Raw genomic sequence first — 25,266 nt, 5'->3', positions numbered from 1 at the left:
ACCATATCCATAGTACTTAGAAGATTATCTGGCCCATAATAGCACTCAGTTAACATTTGAGAATTCAATGAATGAATGAGTGACATACTCTTTCCTAGAATGACAATGGATGTCCTTTCCAAGGTCTTTACTTAAGTATGGACTGGAAGGATGAGGAAGGGCCCAGCATGAGTAAAAAGGGAGAAATTGTTTTCAGAATAAAAGAAAGAGTAAGTAAAATGATCAAAGGTAAGGAAAACTATTAGTTAAACTGAAAGGCTATAAAGCTTGAGCAGAATTATCAATGGGGGTCATTGCAGAAGTTAAGGTGGAGTGTTAGTACAGCTTACTTAAATATAATATTATAGGACATGGAAAATTTAGACTTTTTTCCAAAGTCATTGGACGGGAGTGAACTGCTATGCAAATGCTTCTGATAACTATCGACTCATGACATGGTCCTATTGGATTATAAAAGATAGCATCATTGCGTGCCTTGAGCTGCAATCCACTCTATTTCTTGCTACCAACAACGGTTGACTTTCTTTATTTGCACATAACAAGTTCACATAGTGAGTTTGGATGAGAAAATATAAGACTTTTTCTTAATGTTATTGAATCTGAGAGAGTAAGTAGTAAGATTTCAGATAGGAAGATTTCACGTAAAAATATACCAAAGTCTGTTGATTCTTGAACTCAAAATGTGGAAGTTTAAATAACAAACCCTGGGATAACAAGGATTATCTAAACATAAATCAGACCAAAACAGTTTTTTTAATATAACTATAATTACAGATAATTATAAAAATATAAATATAAATTAGACATAAGGCATGTCATGTAGAGAGAGGCTATGTCTTTCACAAGAGTAGAATTTTCATTGAATCAAATACTGTATGAATGTATGTCATAATTTAAGATGACAGTCTAGTGGGGGTAAAACAACTACATCCTAGGGGAACAAAAAAAAGTCTACATGATGAAAGCATAAAGAAAGACACAATGAATTTTATATATTAACAGTAATGGAAGTCCCTTGGAGAAGGTAATGATTGGACTGGAGCCTGAAATGATGAGATTTTCATCAGGCAGTCCACCATATGGACATACCAAGCAGAGGGAGATTCAAACTGCCACACAGAGCAGAAATTGCACACTGGTGGCCCTCGGGCCAAACTTGCTGCATTTTTTAAAAAAGAATTAGAGCACATATGCTCAGTTAATCACAAGACCCACCATACTTTATTACATTAAACCGTGTTAGCTTTCTATGTTACTTCCTGCCCACTGTAGGAACCTGAGCTTATAACTCCTGAAAAGAAACTAAAAGAAACGAAGAACAAAAAGCTTTCAAATGCCTTCTGTGTAGTAAACTAAATAAAAGGCACAGTTCCCGAACATCTTCCTTATTCTGTTCTTCATAAATAACCTAAATCAACATGCAACAAACTTTAGTCCTAGGTTCAAACTGCACCTTTATGTATTTAAAAAAAAAATTTCCTAAGACACAGCCATGCGCGTGTACTCACATGTTATCAATGTTTGCTTTCACACTAAAATAGTAGATATCAGATAGTCTGTAAAGCTCAAAATAGATATTATCTTGCCTTTCAAAGTAAGGTTTTCCAATCTCTAGTTGAATAATTTAGAGTAAAGTAGTTCAATTATGTATAAGTCCTATCACATCAGTATAAATGATAATAAGGAACTTATTCTGTATTTTGCCTTATTTACACCTGCACAGATCTTTATGCTATAATATATCTAAAGATGACCCGCATGAATCTATTCCAGAAATGGAATTCAGCATAATTCCCCAACCCATTTACGTGCTGCTTAGTGAAATCTGTAGGGATCTGTACCTAGATGATCAAGCTATCCACCTGTCACCTCAAAATAACACTACTTGCACAGACAGGAAAATGAAGTGAAAACCCAAAGCTCAGTGTAAACAAAGAATGTTGAATTTTGAATTAAGTAAAAAGTAATAGTAAAAATGTATATATATATATATATATATTTCTTGAAAATAAAATAGATTTTAAAAACAAAACTAAATGCACATCCTGACCTTGATTATATCTCCTAGAAATACTGGCAAGTGGAAGGAGAGATGAATAAATCACATCATCAGCATTCTAACTTCATTTCCAGTGTCTGTCTGTCTATCCACTTGGCTCTTAAAATAAAGTGCAGGCACATATTTTAAAGCAACCCACAACATGATTAATAAGGGCAGCACTGTAAAGAAACATAAAACTGCCCTGTCTCCTTCATCTGTTCTTCTGGTGCAGTGATTAACCTTTGAGTTTATGAGTATTTTTGCACTTGCTTCAGATAAAGTATTTTATGAGTTCTTCCCTCCCAGGCAACTTGGATTAAACTTATCAGGCCCAGGAAGATAGTGACCCATAATGGCTGTTCCTTTGAAAGCATAATCTTCCTCTTTCTGCATTATCAGAACATTCCTTGCACAAACCAGATGGAAACATCAAGGAAGAGACAAGGCAACTTGTTATAAGGTCACATTCTACACCATATACATCATTCATGCTTAATTGATTTGCAGCCCCACCTAAAGACGGATTGCCATACATTATGAAGGCTGAGAATATGAAAAGATCATTTTTGCTCCCCATTAATTCCCATTTGGAATGGCTCCTGACTTTACAAAACTTTTTGGCAGCACACTCAGTGATGACTGATCACTCCTTTTCACTGTAGAAAGAGGGCAGAAGCAGGAAGATTTATCTTTTAGTAAATGCCTAATGAAATAACAAAGCGTTGTTGGGGTAATTCTAACTCTCAGCATCTTACCACCCTCCCAAAATAGCAATTTAAAAATAACTGACTTCACCAACTGTGTGAAGTCATCTCATTTAAAGGGGCGCTTGACTCGGCTTTAGAGCTGGCACTCTGTTCAGGATAAAGGAATCAGGTTAACTTCTATTTCCACATTCTGACAGTTTACATCTTTATGTGTGTCAGGAAAATCCATCATCCTGTTACCTCCCCTAAACCTGGGCTTTCACACAAGGGTCAGTGCAAATCTGATCTAACTCAGGACATTCTTCGCATTAGAGGGTACCCCAATTTTGATTGTTAACTCTCCTTGTTTCTCTTCAGTTGGGATAAGGAACACTAGCGGCAAAAACAAAAACGAGAAGGAAATGTTTTCTGTCCTTTGACCTCTACTCTAATATGTGGTTTCTAATGAAATAATGTTCCAGAAAAAAAGGAGAGAGTTGTAAACAGATGGGACTAGTCAAGTGTAGATGAGACTTAAAAATAATATTTCAGGAAATGTGGTAGCGTTAGGAAACAGAAAAAAAAAAAAAAAAAGGATTCCCTGGTACGCACATTGTGTCTTCAGAAAGAGCTTCAGTTGGGAAAACAAAACAATATACACAAAGCAACAAAAGAAATTTTTCCTAAGCAATTTGTCATATTAAGGGAAGTTATATGACTCAGCTAAGAGATGCTTCCAAGCCCAAGATTCAGAAACTGAGTACACAACAGAGGACAGCATGAGTAACATCATATGTTGCTTTACAAGATATTGACTTGTCCCATTTCCAGTAGGACTGTGAGTAATAGTCATTATGGTGACTGCATTCACCATATGGTGTCATGTGGTTCATTTTTGTTTGATGATATTTTCTGATAATTCTGCTTTGACTAAAACAGTGTTTTTAAGAAACCTTGTAAACAAGGGACAAACACTTCTAACCAGAAGATGCCCGATCATAGGTTTTTGATAGAAGTTCTAGTTAAGAACTGTCAGCCTCTCCGTGAATCTGGACCCTGTAAATCTAAGTCATGACTCACAGAAGGAAACTTTGGACATTTTTTTCTGGAGCTAATTTTAAATGGTTGGGAACAGATATGTACACATTGCTCAATATTGCAGCATTTGTTTTCCTGAGAAAGATATCAAAACAGTGGTTCAGGAAAGGAGCATAGAGTGCCAAAATCTATTCTGCTAGTGTGACCACCACATACACCCACCTGTTTCCACAAAGCTTTGGTTTATTATTTGAATAAAAATCACACTGGTGGGTATGATAGGGGAAGTAAGGATGAAAAAGAAACTCTGGTTTGAAGTCTGAGCTCCATTCTGCTGGCCTGTGGGCCTAGACCCGCAGAAAACAAGAAGGGGTTTGAGCCCTAGGAGAAACTCTGTCCCCCTGTAGCTACTACCCCTTTATCCCTGAATCAGGTGGGGCCACAGAATTCTGTATGCCTCTGACAAGGTGGCTTCCATAACCCAACTTCAAATCATCAGGATGGTTATTTTTTTTCTTTGATCCACGTTTATACCGGTCACCATAAACAAACCAAGTCACTCAGATAATGATGTCACCCAACAGACTTTATAACTCCGTATTTGCCATCTTGTATCTCGCTCTAATGCTGGAATTCCTTCATCTGTGCTCCCCGATAATCATTTCCATTCATCACCAAAGTCCTCTGCATGTGAGAAAATTGATCAGAAAGTTTTATCTTCTTCTGAGATCAACTCTCTGAGGTATGACATCCCATGGAGTTCTCCATATAAAGGTGACTCTTCCTCCTTGACTCCTGCTACTTTACTTGAAGGAAAATAGCAACCTTTCTTCTCATAGTCATTCCTGTCCTTCCCCATAAAAATACCAGTCTCTGAATTTCATGGCAGTAAGCTATAAAACACATCATCCCTGCCTATAAAAATTACCCACCAATTCCTAAGGCACTTTTCTCCTCCCCTCCTGTTTTGAATATTTCCCCTCCTGGCTTACTGTCCCTTTCTTCTGCGCTATTTCTTCCAGAATACTTGGTGATTGCAATATCCACATCGATGAAACTTCCAGCAAATTGGCCTCTCAGTTTAGTGATTTTCTTGTCTCTTATCTCATCAAAACTCCTCAATCTCATGGTGGTACTCTGGCTAGAACGTGTCCCTGCTCATAACTTCAGCCTTTCTTAAACTGAGTTTCGAAACTTCTAGTCTCCAATGATTTCCATCTGGCTAGTTTCCTCCATCTACATCCTTGTGTCCGACAATCTTTGCAGCAAGTGACATATATAAGACTCCAGTTCATTTAACCTACTAATATTTAATTCTCCTTGGTTCCAATCATCTTCCTCTCGTTCCTCCTTACTCGGCATAAGTTCAACAGCCAATTATACTAAATACTTTTTCCCCCCTACATCTTCACAATCCTTACTCTGTTTTCATTTTTTAGTTTGGCAAAACCATAACCCTGATTTCATCCAATTTTTATCTTACATTATTCTTGCATTGGTGGAATGCAGATGAGAATGACAGGAAACACAACTATGCTGACACCTCTCACTTTAAATTAGTAATCATTCATTGCAAATGTGTCATAGTGGTGCCTCTAAATATTACACTTCTCTCATCTATTCAGTTTCTAAGTCTTCCAAATGATTATTTTGTGAAACTGTCTTCTTACATCAAACTCCTTCTCCATATTCACACTTTTGTTTCCTATTTCACTGAAAACAATGTAAGTGTCCTTCACACATAGAGCCATCCACATGTGTGCATGTCCACGTGCTGTGTCTTTTCTCCTGTTCTTATAGAAGACTTGTGTGTGCTCTTAGTAAAAGTAAACTCTGCTCTGTGTGTACTAAGATCCACCCCCTATTACACACTCAGTGACATCATATCACTTATTTTTTTCTCAACTGTTTCATCGTTTTGTTCCCTTTCACCTGGATCTTTTGGAGCACCTGAATGGCTCAGTGGTTGAGCTTCTGCCTTCAGCTCAGGGCATGATCTTGGTGTTCTGGGATCGAGGTCTTCATCAGGCTACTTCTGCAGGGAGCCTACTTCTCCCTCTGCCTGTGTCTCTGCCTCCCTGTGTGTCTCTCATGAATAAATAAATAAAACCTCAAGAAAAAAAAAAAAAAACCTGGATCTTTTCATCAGTAAAATTAGCTTATATTATCTTATTTTTAAAACTCTTCAAATAAAAATCTTCAACTTATCTCGCTCTCCAGCTTTTGTTCAATCCTCTCTCCCTCCCTTTTATGGCAACATTTCTGAAAAACAAATCCTTTACTTATTTCCTCCTCAGCTTCCTAAACTTTTACCACTGCTATGCCCCAGGGCTCATTCCTTGTGTTCCTATGTTTGCTTATGTTCCTAAACTCCCCTGGCAATTCATCTAATTGTTTTGTTTTAGACATCATCTATATGCTCATAACTAACAAATACATAGCCAAGATCAGTTTCCCCTTGGACTCCAGATTTCTAAACCCAACTCCTCCTTGATGCTAATCTCCACTCCATTGTCTAGTGGTCCTCCTGAACATTTCCAAGTTTCAATCTGCTCCTATCTCCTTTTTTTTTTTTTTAAATTTATTTTTTATTGGTGTTCAATTTACCAACATACAGAATAACACCCAGTGCTCATCCCGTCAAGTGCTCCCCTCAGTGCCCATCACCCATTCACCCCCACCCCCCGCCCTCCCTCCCCTTCCACCACCCCTAGTTCGTTTCCCAGAGTTAGGAGTCTTTATGTTCTGTCTCCCTTTCTGATATTTCCCACACATTTCTTCTCCCTCCTCCTAATCTATTCCTTCTCTTCCTTATTGTCTCAGTTTGTGACAAAGACTATGCAATAACCCCTCCTTCCATCCTTGTCCTTTATACTCCACATTCAATGGGTTAGCATGTCTTGTGGAAGTTTTATTCATACCACTTTTTGGTATCTCTAAGACTGTTGCCCTATTCCCATGAACTATGTATGATCTTTTGCTCATTGTTTTTGCTATAGCTTCCAAATTGATGTCTGCTTCTACCCTTGAGCACCACTAAGTCTGGTCTTAATATTGCAGCTAGAATGATTGTATGAAGACTAGGTCAGATCCTATTGCCTCTCTGCTCAATGTCTTTAATTGTTCTTCATCTTACCCAGAGAAAAAGCCAGAGTCCTTATAACTGCACATAAACCCTTCTAGGTCTTGACCTCTGTTCCTGTTTGACTCATATCCTACTACCAATTGCATTCTTCTCTCTTCTTTGAACATGGCATGTTTCAGCCTCAAGACTATTGCACCCTCTATTCTTTCTGCCTAGAGTGCAATTCCCCTAGATAGCCACTTCACTCACTTCCTCACCAGCTCCAAGTCTTTATGCCAATAGTACTTGCTCATAAAGACTCATAAATACTCCCATAATCCCCTACATAAAACTAGAGCACAGCCAGTCCCTCGCATAGCCCCTGACTTGTCTCTACAGTAATTCATCTGATCTAACATACTCTATTTTATCGCCTGTATGTTGAGGAATTTCTTGTTTGTTTTGTTTTTATTATTTTGTCTGTCTCCTACACTAATGTGAATTTCATGAGAGCAGAAATTTTAGTCTCTTGAGTTTAACTCTACATCTTGCTCTCCATCCACAGATCCACCTAGAACAGTGTCCCATTCATGGTAGAATCTTCATAAATATTACCTGAACAAATGAATGAATAGATGGGTAAATAAATAGAAATACTATTTATACTCCATTCAGTCAGTCCTTGTTCCAATTTTGAATTTCGTGGAAGGAAGAAAAAGAGACAGAAGCTTTCACTTTATTTTTTTTTTAAGTTTTATTTACTTACTCATGAGAGACAGAGAGAGAGAGGGGCAGAGACACAGGCAGAGGGAGAAACAGGCTCTATGCAGGGAGCCTGACATGGGACTCGATCCCAGGTCTCCAGTATCGCGCCCTGGGCCAAAGGCTGTGGGTGCTAAACCACTGAGCCACCTGGGCTGCCCTCACTATATATTTATGTTGTTAACTCATCTTATGAGGTTATCTCCAATTATATTGTTCACTCTTTGAGGAATATTCTGATCCCTTGTGTAGAATGTTGTGCTTGCAAGCGTCAATAACATCATCATGTGTGCATAGCTGTGTTCACTTATAGCCTTCACTCTCCCTCTACGAGGGGTGACAAAAGCTTTAGGAGAAGAGAACCACTCCCATCTTTGCATACCAAATACATTTTGTAGTGGTTGGCACTTAGTGGGTTTTTTGTTTGAAAGTTATAAGCTATTGGGAGAAAAAAAGAAGAGGAAGTATTATTTTACTTGCCCCATGTTGCAAAAGTGTGCTGCATGTAGTATGGTAATACGAGGAGACCTCACAGGTTCTGGAGTACTGATAGATAGCTTTTGTTCATTTAGAATAGTATCTGTGTTTAAAATAAGGGTCATTACTATTTCAAGTGAGAAATGCCATCTTAATAACAATTCTACATCTAATTGTTGTTGATTAAAATGATAATTCTGTGTACAAAGAGGGCAACTTCTGAAATAATCTAAGGTTGCATTTAGTAAATAAAGGGCTTAAAAGCATCAGGAAGACCCAGCTGCCCTCCTTAAAAGAAAACACTTTTTAATACAGGGTTACTTCCATAGTAAACAAAGATATCTTCAAAACTAAGTTTACTTTTCTAAGATATATTTTTTTTCAAATACATATTTTGATAGACAACAAGCCTCATGAGACCAGGAACTCTGTTATCATCATGGTTCACACAAGTCACCAAGAAAGACTTTCACCAAGAGTATGCATCAGGGTAAGAAATTCTATCTCAGCAGCTTGTATCTGAAAATGGAATGACACAGTCCATACAATCAGACGAAGAGAGAGAAGGGTCCAAGTTGACATGTCTATGTCACTGGGGCACCTTGTTCTATTACACTCATCCCTTTCTGAAAATGTGAGCCAGATGGTTTCTGACCATGTTGAGACCAGGACGCTGCATCTAAGAGAAAGACTTGCCTTTTTTGTATCTGCTGTTAGCAGGGGCCTCATTACCCTTAACTCCCCCAAGAGTATTCTAAGTGGCATTCAGGATTAAAAAAAAAAAAAAAAACTGATTAAGAATTTGGAAGAAGGGAATCTGCCAATCTGCTGCATTTCTGACAACTACAGAGATCAGATGTTCAATACCACCAAGTAGAGGCAACCGTGTCAAGGACTTGTAATACAAAATAGTTTATTTATCGAGCTCCAACATTTAGATATAAGCTGTCACTGCTTCATGGCAAGATGTCTTCCCTTCCTCCCTACCTTGCTCAAAGGAGCTGTCAGGTCAAGAAAGGGGAAAAATAAAACAAATGCTTTTTCTCTTTCGATTTCCCAGCGGGGAAGCCCTGTTGAAATGCCAGGCATGCCCTGCTGCTTTCTGCATCAACAGATGGCAGAAGGCTGCATTCCTTGTGTTTGTTTCCCATTCAGCAAATTGCAGGTCACATCTGGTCCAGCCTCTGCTTGGTCTGAGCAGATGGGGAGTTCACATTCTTTAAAGGTGGCTGGCTTAAAAAAAAATAATAATAAGGCAAAAAAAAAATGAAAGAGAATAGAAATAAAAGAAAAAGACAGAAAAGCCTTTAACACGGTGACAGGGAAATCTGAACAGCTGGTATGATTTCAGTATCCGTAAACCATTTAGCCAGTCCCTAGCCAGCAGTGAATGGGACAGAATCACACGTAGAGACAGCTAAGCAATCCAGGACAGTAAAGAATAAGCTTCCAGATGTGGCAAAGAAGATACACACACAATTCAATTTACCCTCTGGAGATTCTGTGGTTTACCATGTCGTTCTATCCTGATTTTTACAAGTGAGCTTTAGGAAAACCATTTCTGCTTTATAATTTTAAAATACACTTCTACTGTTTGTTATAAATCACTCTCGCTCTTATTGGAGGATTGTTAACATTGACCAACATTCTGCTAAATGACCATCAGGCAAAACAGTTGGCCAGAGGGATCAGGGTTATGTGCTTCAGGGCAGGAAGAATATTCCTGAGCTACATTTGCAATATCAAGAAACAGTTCTCAAATTTGGATGTTCATGATAATCATCAGTTGTGGTTATTATATATATATAGACATTAGAACTTCAGCTCTTCTGATTCAGTGGGTCTAAAACAGTGTTTCTAAAATTTATTTTGCATAAAAATCACCTTGTTTCGGGAAGTCTGGGTGGCTCTGTGGTTGAGGATCTGCCTTTGGCTCAGAGAGTGATCGCTGGATCCTGGGGCAGGGGAAAGGTGGCAGGAGGAGAAGCAAACCCTCTCCCTCTGCCTATGTCTCTGCCTCTCTCTCTGTGTGTGTCTCATGAATAAAATAGATAAAATCTTAAAAAGAAATTCACCTTGTTTCTTAAGCACATAGATAGGTTCAGGACCTCACCTACATCTATGATCCAGATGGAGTAGTCCTAGAGAAACATTTGATAATGCACATTTTTAATAAATATCCCCAAGTGTTTTTTTATGCCAACAGAGTTTGAAGAGCACCAGTTTAGAGTAAGACTTGGAGATCTTTCTATTTAAAAAGCCACACAGGGATCCCTGGGTGGCGCAGTGGTTTGGCGCCTGCCTTTGGCCCAGGGCACGATCCTGGAGACCCGGAATCGAATCCCACGTCGGGCTCCCGGTGCAAGGAGCCTGCTTCTCCCTCTGCCTATGTCTCTGCCTCTCTCTCTCTCTGTGTGTGACTATCATAAATTAAAAAAAAAAAAAAAAGCCACACAGGTAGTTCAGGTGTTAAGAGAGGCTTGTAAATAGCTTAGGTGGAGGTTAATGTTGGACAATAGAGTCTAGATTGCACAGCATCAAACCTACTATAAATATTTTGCCACTGAAATATCAGTGTTTAGCCCTGGTCATCCTCAGGATACCTTGAACACTATCAAAGAAGAAATAAGGAGCAGATTACATTTAGCAAATAAGCTACTTTTATGCACAAAGAGGGGAAGAAAAATGTGTGTTTGTATTAATATTTCCTTGTACTGTCACTTGTGTTACAACACTTGTTTCCAAAATGTGAATTTGTTCCAATATGTTTGATATATTGGAGAACAATTTGAGCAGAACGTGAATTTCATGTTTGCTTATGCATGATTTTCTCTGCAAGAAACACTAGGAAATCGCAGAAAACTGCATCCGGCTGAACAGATGTAAGCAGAAATGAACAAAATGGACAGGTTTACATGCACATCGGAGCGCGCTCACACACACACACACACACACCTCAAACCACAACCAGCTACAGTTGTTCACCTCTTGTGTCATGAGCCACACCCAGTCACATCTGGTGTTCAGCCTGCGATCTGCTTCCATTACATCCTCAAACTCAGTCTATACAAGCCCTTCAGACACACCTCCACACCCTCCCACCATCTCACTTTTCTTTCGGAGCCAAATACTTAGGCACATACTTAGATTGTGCTGAATTCTTGCTTGCTTTCTTTTTTAATGTCTTGCTGTCAAACCTTTCAAATGTTGTACACATAATCCTACAGCTAACGTGAGCCCCATGTATTTTATTTTTTAATTTAAAAATGTTTTTGAGTATGGTGTACACACAGCCATGTATTTCTTTTTAATAAGCTTTATTTTGGGACTCTTGGGTGATTCAGTCGGTTCAGCGTCCAACTCTTTTTTTTAAGATTTTATTTATTATTTAAGATTTTATTTATTTATTCATGAGAGAGAGAGGCAGAGACAGGCAGAGGGAGAAGCAGGCTCTATGCAGGCCTGATGTGGGACTCGATCCCGGGACTCCAGGATCACACCCTGGCTCAAAGGCAGGCGCTCAACCACTGAGCCACCTAGGCTTCCCCAGCGTCCAACTCTTCATTTCATTTCAGGTCAGACAAAACTTCAGCTCTTTCAAAGCAAACTATTTACATAAATTACTTGTAATTCTGTACAAGAGATTTTTCTCTTCTCTTCCATGTATTTCTTTATGAAATCACTTATTTCTATCAGTGTGTGTGTGTGTGTGTGTGTCTTTCTAGCACTGGCTTGCTTTCAGGTACTACAACCTGTGACAGGAACATCTTGCATATATCTGCCCCAGGCCTACAGTGAGTTATTTCTCCAAGGAACCTGCGGTCCTTCTATTGGAGAGTGGTATCAAAAACCTAGATGTGGGCCCTCGGTGTGCTTGTTGCTACTAGGCTGTTCTTGTCGTCAGGCCCTCTCAGCTGAGTGCACAAGAAGAAAAATTATTTGTGTGCATTAACCTGCATATGTGCATGGATCTGTAAATATGCCTGTGTGTAAACATCTGAATCTATATGAACAGAAACATGAGTTCATACTGATATCACACGTCATGATGTGTTTATTATTACACTCTGGCCTTGCTCATTTGTGTGTCTGTAACCTCCCAGTGCATCAGCATGAGAACTCTGGCTCTCATTTTGCCATTCATTTACGTAATTGTTCATTTCCAGGATTCATGAGTAGCAGTATCAGAAGTGTGTACTCATATACTCATGGGAAATATTATTTTTATCGACCAGAGTACAGTCCTTACGTTCGGTCTATTTTATCCTGACTTTTACAGACCTGACATATCCAGTTACTTAGGTCAGCAGTTTCAGTGAAAGTGTTTTATACATTTGTAATGCAGTTAGATTGTTTGATCATAATCCACATTCTGATCAAATGTGGTACCCCAAACCTCCTAAAAGATTGTTTATTTATGTAAAGTTTACTCTATGTGCTGTCGTATCCTGTGGGTTTTAACAAATGCACATTGTCATGATGCAAGTAATTATGTTCTCATAATTAGTCTCACTACTCTAGCGAACCTGTGCTTCGCTATTCAACACCCCTGCTCCCTGAAACTCTGGCAACCACTGATATTTTTTATTATAGGTATACTTTTTCCCCTTCCAGAATGCCATAAAATTGGAGCTGTAGATGATGTAAACTTTCACATGGATTTTTTATATGTAGCAATACTAATTTAAGATTCATCCATGTATTTCTATGGCTTGAGGGTTCATATTTTAAATAGCCAAAAAACATTGTCTTGTCAGAATGTGCTAGTTGTTTGTGTATTCACTTGTTGAGGGACAACTTGGTTGCTTCCATATTTTGATGACTATTAATAAATCTGCTATAAACATTTGCAAGCAGGTTTTGGTAGGGATACACATTTCCAAATCAGCAGTGCAATTTCTGAATCATATAGTAAGATCACATTTACCTTTGTGACAAACTATGACAGTCTTCCACAGTGAAGGTATAACCACACATTTTTATAAGCAATGATTGACGGTTCCTGTTGTTCTTCATCTTTGCCAGGAATTGGTATTGTCAGTTTTTTCGATTTTAGTCATTGTAATAGTTGTATGATGGCAACTCATTGCTGTTTAAATTTGCTATCTTGTAATGAAAAATCATGTTAAGTGTCTTTTCACTGCTTATTTGTCATGTGAATATCTTCTTTGGTGAAGTGTCTGTTCAGATCATTTGCTCATTTTCAAATGGAGTTGTTTATTATCTTACTGATGACTTTTAAAAGTTCTTTGTATATTTTGGATACAAAAACTTTCCCAGGTATGTGTTTTGCAGCATTTTCCCTGTCTGTGGCTTTTCTCCCCATTTTTTAAACAGCCTTTCACTGGGGCAGCCCAGGTGGCTCAGCGGTTTAATGCCACCTTCAGCCCAGGGCGTGATCCTGGAGACCTGGAATCAAGTCCCACATAGGGCTCCCTGAATGGAGCCTGCTTCTCCCTCTGCCTGTGTCTCTGCCTCTCTGTCTCTCTCTCTCTGTCTCTCATGAATAGGTAAATAAAATTTTAAAAAATAAAATAAACAGGCTTTCACATAATCAATTATTTTTATTTTAATAAAGCCGAGCTTGGGAAATTTATTCCACGGACTGTGCATTTGATGTTGTATCTAAAAAATCATTGCCAATAATAATAAAAAATAAATAAAAACTCTTTGCCAAACTCAGGGTTACCAAAATTTTCTCTTATATTATCCTTTAGAAGTGTTAAGAGTTTTGCATTTTACAATTATGTCTAAAATCAATTTTGAGTTATTTTTTGTACAGAGGATGAAAGCTCCATGTCAAGATTCATTCTTTTGCATTCAACATCCAATCGTTCCAACATTGTGTGAAAAAAAAAAAAAGAAAGAAAGAAAAAGAAAAAGAAAAACCAAAAAAAACTATTCTTTCTGTATGGAATTGACTTGCTCATTTAAGATAAATCAGTGCGCTATATTTGTGTAGATCTATTTCTGTTTTGTCCCACAGCTGTATTTCTGTGCTCATTCATGCATATCACACTGTCTTGATCACTGTAGCTTTTTAGAAAGTCTTGAAATTGGGTAATGTCAGTGCAACTCTGTTCTACTTTTCTAGTATCATTTTTCTTATTCTGATTCTTTGCCTATTCGTACAAACCTCACTATCAGTTTGTCTACATCCACGAAAAAGCTTTCTGGAATTTTGATAAGGATTGAACTGAGTCCGTAGATTAAGTTGAAAAGAGTTAACATCTTAACAATATTGACTGTGGATACAGAATATATCTTTAAGAAAACAGAACAGGGGGGCCTGGGTGGTTCAGTAGGTTAAGCCTCTGCCTTTGGCTCAGATCATGATCTCTGGGTCCCTGGATCACCTCTACGTGGGACACCCTGCTCAGTGGGAAGTCTTCTCCTTCTACCTCTATCCCTCCCCACTGCTCGTAATCTCTCAATTAAATAAATAAAATTAAAAAAAAGAAACAAAACAGAATATAAACTAAGAATACAGTATATGTTTCCATTTATCAGATAGTCTTTCATTTCTTTCATCAGAGGCATAGTTTTCCATATATAAACTCTAGTCTTTTTGATCTATAACCTAGGAATTCACCATTTTTTATTCAATTTTTTTTTCAAATTTTAAATTATATTTGTTTATTGCTGGTGAATAGAAAAGCAATTAACTTTTATATATTGAATTTGTATACTGTCACCTTGATATATTTGCTTGTAAGTTCCATAAGTTTTTCGATTGATTCTTTGGGATTTTCAATGTACTATGTTGTACTCAGGGAACAAAGAAAGTTTTATGTCTTCCTTCCCAATCTGTATGTATTTTATTTTATTATTTCATTTTACTTTATTTTGTTTTATTTCACCAGCTAGAATTTCCAGTATGATGCTGAATAGGAGTATGAAAAGATAATATTTTTGCTTTCTCTCAACTTTAGAAGTAAAGCATCCAGGCTGTCATCAGTAGGTAGGATGTTGGCTTAGGTATTTTTTGCAGACATTCTTAATCCAGTTTAGGAGAGTCTCTTCTATGCCTGTCTTTTTCTTTTCTTTTCTTTTCTTTTTTTTCTTTTCTTTTCTTTTCTTTTCTTTTCTTTTCTTTCTTTTCTTTTCTTTTTTTCTTGTTTTCGTTTTTGTTTTTGTTTTTTGTTGTTGTTTTTGCTAGGAGTCTTTATCACAGTAGGGCGCTGGAGTTTTTCAAGTACTTTTATTGCATTAATCAATATGATTTATGATTTTTCTTTAGACTGCTAATGTTGAACGAAACTTGCAAACATGGAATAAATCCACCTGGATTAAAAATCCATAATTCTTTCCATACATTATTGGATTTGATTTTGTGTCTATGTTAATGGCCTTTCTTTTTCTTTTTCTTTCTTTCTTTCTTTCTTTCTTTCTTTCTTTCTTTCTTTCTTTCTTTCTTTCTTTCTTTCTTCTTTCTCTTTCTTTATTTCTGTCATGCCTTTATTTTACTTTAATATTGGAGTAATGTTAGCCTCATTGAATGTGTTAGGAAGTGTTCTCTCTGCTTTTATTTTCTGGAAGAGATTGTGGAGAAATATTATCATTTCTTTATTAAATATCTACCTCCTTTATGAATTTAGGTAGTTTATGTCTTTAAAGAATTTGGACTATTTCAAACAGGTGGACATAGAATTATTCATAGTATCTCTTTGTTAACTTTTCTAATGTCCAAAGTATCAATAGTGATGATGCCTATTTCATTTCTGATATTGATAACTTGTGCCTTTTTTTCATTGTCAGTCTGCTTTGAAATTTATAAATTTTATTGATCTTTTCAAGACACCAAATTTTGTTTTTATTGATTTTCTCTATTGTTTTCCCATTTTTAATTTCATGGGTTCTGCTCAAAGTTATTTTTAAGGTAATTCTTCCCTTCTCCTTCTTTTAGGCTTAAGTTACTCTCCCATCTCTAGTTTCTTATGGTGAAAGCTTAGGTTATAGATATTCGATCTTTCTGCTTTTAGATTTTTTTAATGGTTTATTTTATGGATCAAATTGTGGTTTATCTTGGTGAATGTTTCATGTGAACAAGAGAAAAATATATATTCTGCTCTTGTGGGCAGAGTAGAATGTAAATGTCAATTAGATCAAGTTGGTTGCTAGTGATATTTAGGTCAACCATATGTATTTTTTGACTATCAAAACACTGAAGTTTTCAACTCTAGTCGTGAAACTTGTCTATTTCTCTCTGTAGTTCTATTAGATTTTTCCTCCTATATTTCAACACTGACATTAGTTGAATACACATTTAAAGTGGTTAGGTCTTTTGTAGATTAGACCCATTTATCATTATGTAATGATTCTCTTTTCCCCCAATAATTTCCCTTATTCTGAAGTCAGTTTTGTCTGAAATCAATATAGCTATTCCAGCTTAATCTTTTAATTTTTTTTATTTATTTACTCATGAGACACACACACACATACAGAGAGAGAGAGAGAGAGAGAGAGAGAGGTAGAGACACAGGCAGAAGGAGAAGCAGGCTCCATGCAGGGAGCCTGATGTGGAACTCGATCCCAGGTCTCCAGGATCAGGCCCTGGGCTGAAGGCAGGCGCTAAACCACTGAGCCACCCGGGCTGCCCTCCAGCTTAATTTTGATTGGTGTTATTATGTTATATCTTTCTTCATGCTTCTATTTTAACTTGTTAGTAAGTAAGTTTCAATAGACTGGTCTTGTTTTTGTTATTATTAGTGGTGTTTATAAATTAATAATATTAATATTCATGATTTTAATAATTAGTTTTATTGATTATTATATTAATCACTAGTTTATTGATTATTAATATTATTTTAGTCATTCTGAAAAGTCTGTTATTTAATTTTTGTATTCTGACAATTCATATTTAAAGAGATTATTTATGTATGGAGGTGGGTTATTATCTACTACATAAGTCTTTTTTGGCTGTTGCATTTATTCTCCCCCTCCCTTTTTCTGTATTCTCTACGTTTAAGGAATTATGTTATATGATCTATATTATTTCCTCTTTTAACATATTAATTGAACTTAAAAAAATAGGCTTTCCTTAGAACATCCAATATACATTTGTAACTAATCTAAGTTCCTCATGCAGTAACACCATAACACTTCACATGTAGCACAAAGCCTTATAACAGAGCATTCTGAATTCTTCTCTCCTGTTATAAGACTGCTGTACTTCATTTTATTTATTCTTATGTTAAAAGTGTGACTTAAACTTAAGTGGATGGTCCTACTATTAAATTACAAGATGCTTTTCTTTTGTTTTTCTAGTCAACTTTATACCTATGATAGAATTTTGAAAGGAGGAATGTAAATAGGGCAGCCAGGTAGGTAATACATGATGGATGATAAACAATAGTATAAACCCCAGGGTTTGAAAGTTTCTTTCTTCCTGCAGGCCCTACTTGTTCCCTTTTAAAATCAGTAGACTTCAATTCCTATTCAGTACAATGGGAGTAATGATAGTATTCGCTATTTTGTAAGCATAAAAAAATATTCTCACCGTATAGTCCCAATGATACAGTGCCAAACACATTCTGATTATTACTATTTTATTATGACTCATCATAACTGTGTAATTGGAGACATTCTCTCTGCCATTAGTTTCTTCCGTCAAGCTAACCTAGAGTTCTAGCTTCTCCATTGTTCCTAAAGATGCCTGAACTCTTCCTTCTTCCTCACCTTTGTTCCTCCTTCTTTTGAGGACGTTCCAGGACTTGACATCTTTTAAACTATCTAATTGAAGTACTTATCTTCTGGACCACAATTTTACCATTTACCAAATCATTATTAATCACTCCATGGTGATTCCTTCCTCACCAGGTAAATGAGGAAAATTATATAACTTATCTCAGAAAATTGTTGTGAAAATTAAAGAGAAGGTTCATATATGATGTGCCTAGTACAATATTTGGCACATACTAAGTGCTCAATAAAAATTAACTGCTGTCACATAGTGTGACTCAGCATTTTAATTTTTATGTGTGTGTATTTGCACATATGTTTCTGTGCATTTGTATTCCTATTTCCATCAGTGTTTTACATTGCATGATATTTTTAGGGGCACCTGGGTGGCTTAGTAGGTTGAGTGTCTGACTCTTGAATTTGGCTCAGGTCATGATCTCAAGGTCATGGGATTGAGCCCTTCATTGGGCTCTGTACTCAGCACAGGTCTTCTTGTCATTCTCCCTCTGCTTCTACTCACTCCACTCCCCACACTCTCTCTCTGAAATAAATAAATAATTAAACAAATAGATAAATAAATAAATCATACATTGCATGAGATTTTCAGTATTATTTTACCCATACTCTTCATTCCAGTCATACTAGGCTATTACAAACTGACATTATTTAAGGCTGGCTTTTCCCAAAAGCAAAATTCAAAGATGATTTAAGAGCAAGTAATTTATTTCGGAGTTAATCTCAAAAAGCACTTGTAGAGGATGAATATGTGAGATAAGGAAGGAAAGGAAGCCAATACAGGTTACATAAAAGAACAGGCTACCATGACAGATTACCCTCTTGTGGTACTTTGGGAGACAACATGCAACACACCTTGGAGATGTCTCATCATGAAATGTAAGGAAGTTTTGGCATTTATTACCCAATTTCAATTCATTACTGCCAGAGGGCTGTTCCCTGGGATACTAATTCCACATGGTACACATGTCAGGAAAGAGCTCTCAAAACAAAACAAAAAAGCCCACAAATACTAGCTATAAGATGCAATCTGCACATACTAGAATGGAACTTTGACTAGCTATGAGAGAGACATTCATAACTTATGATATAGTCATGGTCTTTGATGTTATGCATGAAAGTACATACCATTTTTTCAACTGGAATATTCTACTTATTTATTGTTTAATTATTAAATATCAAATTATCCTTCTTAATTCAAGGATAGCTTTTGTGGAACTCTTCATGATACAAGATCTGATACAGGTGTCCTAATTCTTCATGATAACACATAGTGTGGGTATTCTAATTTGCCATGCTTTCTTCTAGAAAATTACTTAAATTACTGGATTTTAATGATCAATTGACTTTTCCATTATCAAAATTGACTCTAAGCTCCTTAAAGCAGAGACTCCATTGTTGTATGCCTAGAGTTTTACATGGTATTTGGCACATAGTTTCTTCTCAACAACTATTAGTTAAAGAGATGTTTATTTTTAACTGCCAAATCTTAAAAACGTTTGAGCACAATCAGGGTTGATTAAAATTATATTCACTGAACGCCTATTAAAAATACATTTCTGAGGTCACAATGTTTACCTTTGTTCACAAATCAGTAAATACACACTCCAATAAAATGCAGTTCTGTTTTGTGATCATTTCAACAATCATAAAATGACTGTATTAATGAAAAAAAGGTTACTTTTTAGGCAGTATAGCAGGAATAATTTTGTTTTTCTTTTTTTTCCTGTCATTCTCTGTTATTCTCTATTCCAAGAGTACACTCCCCTTTGTGTCACTTTATTCTATCATGCCATTAATATCACTTGCAAAGGTTGAGATTAGTTCATACTAAGTAGATTAAAGTTATTCAAGCAGAGTCTTTGTTATGTGCAGGAATGAAAAGCAGCATGGGAGCTCCAACCCAGCCATCATCTTAGCTTCTATTCTGAATATAGAAGTTTTTTACATCCTAGCAATGGAAATAATGTATCAAAAGATGCAATTCCTAGAACCCTAGCATTTACTACTTTTCCACATATACCACTACAAAATAAAACAACACAATCATCTATAGGAAAAAACAAAGATGTAGCTATTGATCATGCATACGTTTTCCTGTTGATTAACACCTTCAGAGAATTACCAAACTACCATAGGGAACCCCAGTGGAAACAATAAACTATAAATAGATGCATAGATAGATAGATAGATAGATAGATAGATAGATAGATATTAGTCTAATTAACTGAGTTGGAATGCTATACTACCTTTGCTCCTTCCATTAATTGTATTAAAGTGAAAACGTTTTCCAGAGCCTTGAATTGCTTTTAAATAAACATGTCAAATTTATGAAAAGAAAAACTGTAGTAACTATGACCATCAATATATATCATTAAATCAGGTTTTATTTTCATGATTTCTTTTTAATATACAATCAGAATTCTCTTTACTTGGGATGAATTATGGGAATTGAATTTCAAAAATACTGAGAAGGGATTGCAAAACCTTGATGCGAAATGAATTTAGATACTTTCCTCATATTTTGAGGTTATAATTTTCCCATACTCAGGATTATTCAATCTTGTGATTTTATTTTTTGCTTGATATTTTTAAATGTCTAACAAGTTGAAATGTAATACCAAACATTGACATTAGTTGTCACATTGTTACAAAGTCCTTTAAAATTAGTGAATAGATGAGAACATTAATTAAATGTTAAATTTATACCTTCTACTTCAAAATTTAAAATGATACATTGCTTTTTTTAAAAAGAAAAAGCAAAAAGAGATCCTCTTTTAAATCTTTTGCTCTCATTTCTTACTTCCTGTATTCTCCAAAATTCAGACTTCTAAAAGTATAACTATGAATTCTACTAAAAATTAAGTATTACATAAGTATATGTCAAATTCTGTCCAATATTTTTTTTCTCAGTGGGAGATTAGTAGATTTACTTATAATGATCAACTTGCTAACATATACAAAATGCATTATATGAATTCATTCAAGGTTGGGTATATTATCTACAAAGATGGTCACCAAAATTTGTTACATCTTTGTGTCTTTATGACTTTTCTTTGATCAGAAGGTGAGGACTATTTCTCTTTCAGTTAAACCTGGGCTGGATTTATGATTTGCTTTGACCATTAGAATATGGTAAAAATGATGAAGTGTGAATTCCAGAATTTAAGAGGTCTTAAGAGACCTGGTAATTTCTTTGCTTTCTGGAACCCAAATAGTACCCTGTAATGAAGCTTGTCTAGATCTCTGGAGGGTAGGAAGCCACATGGAAGAAAACCAAGAGGTCTCCGCCAAAAGCCACCACCAATGCCAGGCATGTAAATAAGGCCATCTTGAGATTGCCAGGACTAGCTGCTCCCATCTGCAACTCCACAAGTGAACACAGGAGAAACCATTTGAAGAATTGTCCAGCTGAGACCAGCTAACCATCAGTGTCATGAAAAATCATAAATTGTTTTTACTTTATGCCCATTTATTTTGCAGTAACTTGTTTTGAAACAACACACAACTAATAAAAAGATGAAAGGAAAAACAAAGTACTTATAATCTAAAACTGACTCATTCCACTTGATAGGAAGCATCACAGATTTTAGAAATTTATTTTTTGTCACTTGGTTTTCTATTTACATCTTTCAATAATTCAGTTTTAAACAGATTTTTTTGCAAAGTAAGCCATAGCTGTGAAACTAAATGTTAAGATCAATGTATATCAAAGATTTGAAAATATAGAGCAATATATGATAGATACAAAATGAAAAAATATGTCGATAAAGGCTACAGCAAATTTTCTTCCCTGTGCTATTTAAAACAAAAACCTGTTTAGCACTGACTTTAGGGTTAAACAGTGGATTGAATACCCCCAAGTTATGAAGTCCTTTCTGGAAATACATTTCTATTTGATAAATTAATATTAAGGAGAGGAGATGTCCCACATAATAAAATCTTATGGAGAGTTATTACATCATTGAAGTATTACTTCTATCAAATACCAAAATAGTAAATTTTCTAGTAAAATTTTGTCTGTACTTGTGTGTAACAGTAATACATGACTCATGGTGTTATATTTGTCAAGAGGAACACTTTGACTAGAAGTGTCCTATTATACTTTCATTCCCTCATACTTTGTCCACATATTCATAATAAATGGAGATGTACATTGATTTATAATTTAAAATGTAAACAAACTTTCCGACTTGTTCTGGTCTTTAGATAAATACCACCTGTCCTTCTTAAATCTGAATATTCATCAGCACCTTCTGTAGGGGAATGAATTCCACAAGGTATTCTAAGATGCTGTTGGGGCTGTAAACCACTGCTTTATATAAAAGGTATGGCTTTACTGCTAGCATCATTGCTGGTGTACTCTGAGTTAAACCAAAACGTCTCTTTATATTTTGGTAATCACATGCTGCACCAAGGCTTTTGCCAGGGCAGTGTCACGCACTGTCTCCTTTCTCCTCCAGAGCAGCATCTCAGAGTGTACTCTGTAGAACAAATGTGTCACAGTCACCTGGGGTGTTGTAAAAACTTAAATTCTCAAGCCACTTCCACACTCTATTAAATAAAAATTATTAGTGAGACCCTGGGAATCTGTATTTTAAACAAGTCTAGCTGCTTGCCATTCTCTCTCTTTTTTCTTTTTCTTTTTTTTTTTAATTAAACTATTAGCAATGGTTTCTGTCTGAGCCATGTGTTTTATCAGAGTTAATCTGCATATCACATTCAAGGTCGGGTATTACTGAAGGATGGATGCTTTTTTTTTTTTTTTTTAAATATTTTTTAGAAATATTTTTGAGAAAAAGAGAGAGAGAAAGGGAGAAGCCAGGAGCTAAGGGTATATAGAAGGAAAGAAAGAGAGAGAATCTCAAGCAGACTCTGCAGCTAGCATGAAGCCCAACTTGGGTTCATGTCACCACCCTAGGATCTGACCTGATTGGAAACCAAGAGCCTGGCTTAACCAACTGTGCCACCCAAGTGCCCTGGAGGATGGATGCTTAATATGAAAAGTCTTCCTGGGATCCCTGGGTGGCGCAGCGGTTTTGCGCCTGCCTTTGGCCCAGGGCGCGATCCTGGAGACCCGGGATCGAGTCCCACGTCGGGCTCCCGGTGCAGGGAGCCTGCTTCTCCCTCTGCCTATGTCTCTGCCTCTCTCTCTCTCTCTCTGTGTGACTATCATAAATAAATAAAAATTTAAAAAAAGAAAGACAAAGAAAAAGAAAAGTCTTCCAAATACATTTTGCCTTTCAATGTTACCCTTTGCTGACTGGCCCTTCTCATGTTGCATTTTCATACTCATGATGAGATATGAGTTTGGGTGCTGCTCTTAGCTTTCCCTTGTGCTTTCATATAGCATGGAGACCACCAGTATAAGACCCACACACATGTCAGTGAGGAAGAAATCTTCCACTGATGATTGCTAACTGTGCAGGGGAACAATAACTCATATTAGAGATAAACACTTACAATGTGTGAAACTGTACTCAATGTATTCTGAAATATGCCTTGCTGTATATCCACTCCTTTTGTGGACTAGTGCCTATTGTAGAAACAATGATGCAGCTGGTTTGATTAAGCTGACAGCACTGAGATATGTGAGAATATACGATGTGATGATTTTTTCTATACTTCATCAGCCAAACATGAAGATAAATCATACTTCAAGAGCAGTTTTCCAGCTAAAGAGTGTTTAAATTGTTAGTGTGAAGTTGAAACTTAATAATGCCAGCACTGGAGCCAGGTTTTATTATTTGGTGATAGAGTTTGGGGGGATAAATTCTAATCATCTTATTTAAACTTTCCAACTTCATAGTATGCATGAAATAGAATGAAATGGAAAAAAAAATAGAGCAATAGGAAGATGTGAAAATAAAAGAGATTTTTAAAACCAAAGCAGTACAATGGGCAGCTTTTCTATGAGAAGACAAATATATCTGCTTTTTATATGTAATCATGGAGTTGGAAAATAACTCATATACCATCTTATTGTACCTCCAACTTCTGGGAAAGAGAAGAAAAAACTCTTACTGTCATTATTTTTCTGTGGGATCTTAGGCAAATCATGTATCTTTCTGGCCTGCAGTTTCCTTTTATGTAAATTGAGATAATTGAATGGGATGAATTGAGAGCCCTCCATTTTGGAGAACTTTCTTGATAATCTGTAAATATTTAGTGTATATAGATGTATGTAAAAATAAGCTACTTGTAAAAATAACTAAATTCTATCCTCACAACATTTAAGATATAGTAATAATCTATACTCGTTTAAAAATCTATTATTTTTATTGTGAGCTTTCTATTTGCCAGTCACTATGCTAAGCTATTAATATGCATTTTCTATTTTTGACAATCACTGCAATATTAAGTTGTAGTATTATTTTTCCCTTTTAATGTAATGGAGCTGAGGCTTAAAGAGTATAATTTATCCAAGATCTCATAATTAGTTGTAATAGTTGGAGCTTAGATATCCTAGGGATTGTGACTATGGATGCTGTGGTCCTAATGATTGTGTCATTGATGAAAAAAAAAATGCACCTTATTATGTGTTTGGTGAATTCCAGTGTCAAAAAAATAACGTAATCTATAAATTCTCTAGTAAAAGTTTGTTGGAAAAGATTCCAAATCACAGTAATTTCCCCTTCTTTTCTATGTGCTCTTATTCAAAGGTTAGTATCTGGCAGGCATATCCTGAAAAAAGAAAGTAATGAGAGGGGATTAACTCTACCAGATATGTAAACATTTTGCAAAGCCTCTAAAATTAAAATAGCATAGAACCATGTGAATAGACAGAGTAATGGAATGGAATAAAGAACTCAGAAAGAGGCAAGAACACTTGAAAATTTCATATATGATAAGATGGGCTTTTCAAATATGCAAAACAGATGAACTTTGCAATAAATGGTATTGGGATAACTGTACAGACATCAAGCAAGGAATTGGGTCCATAGCACACCATGTGACAGAATTAACTTCAACAATTTCAGTGATTTAAAGGTAAAAGTAAAAATCATACAACTATGTGAAGTAAGCAAAAGAAAATTTTTGTTACCCGCTATTGCAGTGAGCTTTTCTAAATTTGTCTGAGAAATCCAGAAAAAAAAAAATTGATAAATTGGCTCCACCAAAGGAAAAAAAAAAGTTTTTAATAAATTACCAGAAGAAAATCAAAAGGCAATAACAAGTTGGGAGAAAATATCTGTAACTTGTGTCTCAGATATAAAACTCACAAAAACAAGGAGAAAAAGACTAGAAGCCCCTTGGAAAAATTGTGCAAAATAATACACAGTTCCCAGAGATTAAAAATATTCAGAGCACCCAAAACATCTGAAAAGATGTTCAGAGACAAACCAAATTTTTACAGAGAAATAATTATTCATATTTCAAATTGGAAAAATCCAAAATCTTATCAATACATTCTCTTCCAGTAGATGAGGGAAAAAATGGCACTCATAAAATTGCTCCTGGAAATGGAAAATTAAACAGATCTTATAGATATGAATTTGGAA

Source organism: Canis lupus, chromosome 8 (genome assembly GCF_011100685.1).
Source record: "Canis lupus familiaris isolate Mischka breed German Shepherd chromosome 8, alternate assembly UU_Cfam_GSD_1.0, whole genome shotgun sequence".
NCBI classification, from domain to species: domain Eukaryota; kingdom Metazoa; phylum Chordata; class Mammalia; order Carnivora; family Canidae; genus Canis; species Canis lupus.
This window is presented reverse-complemented; position numbering follows the sequence as displayed.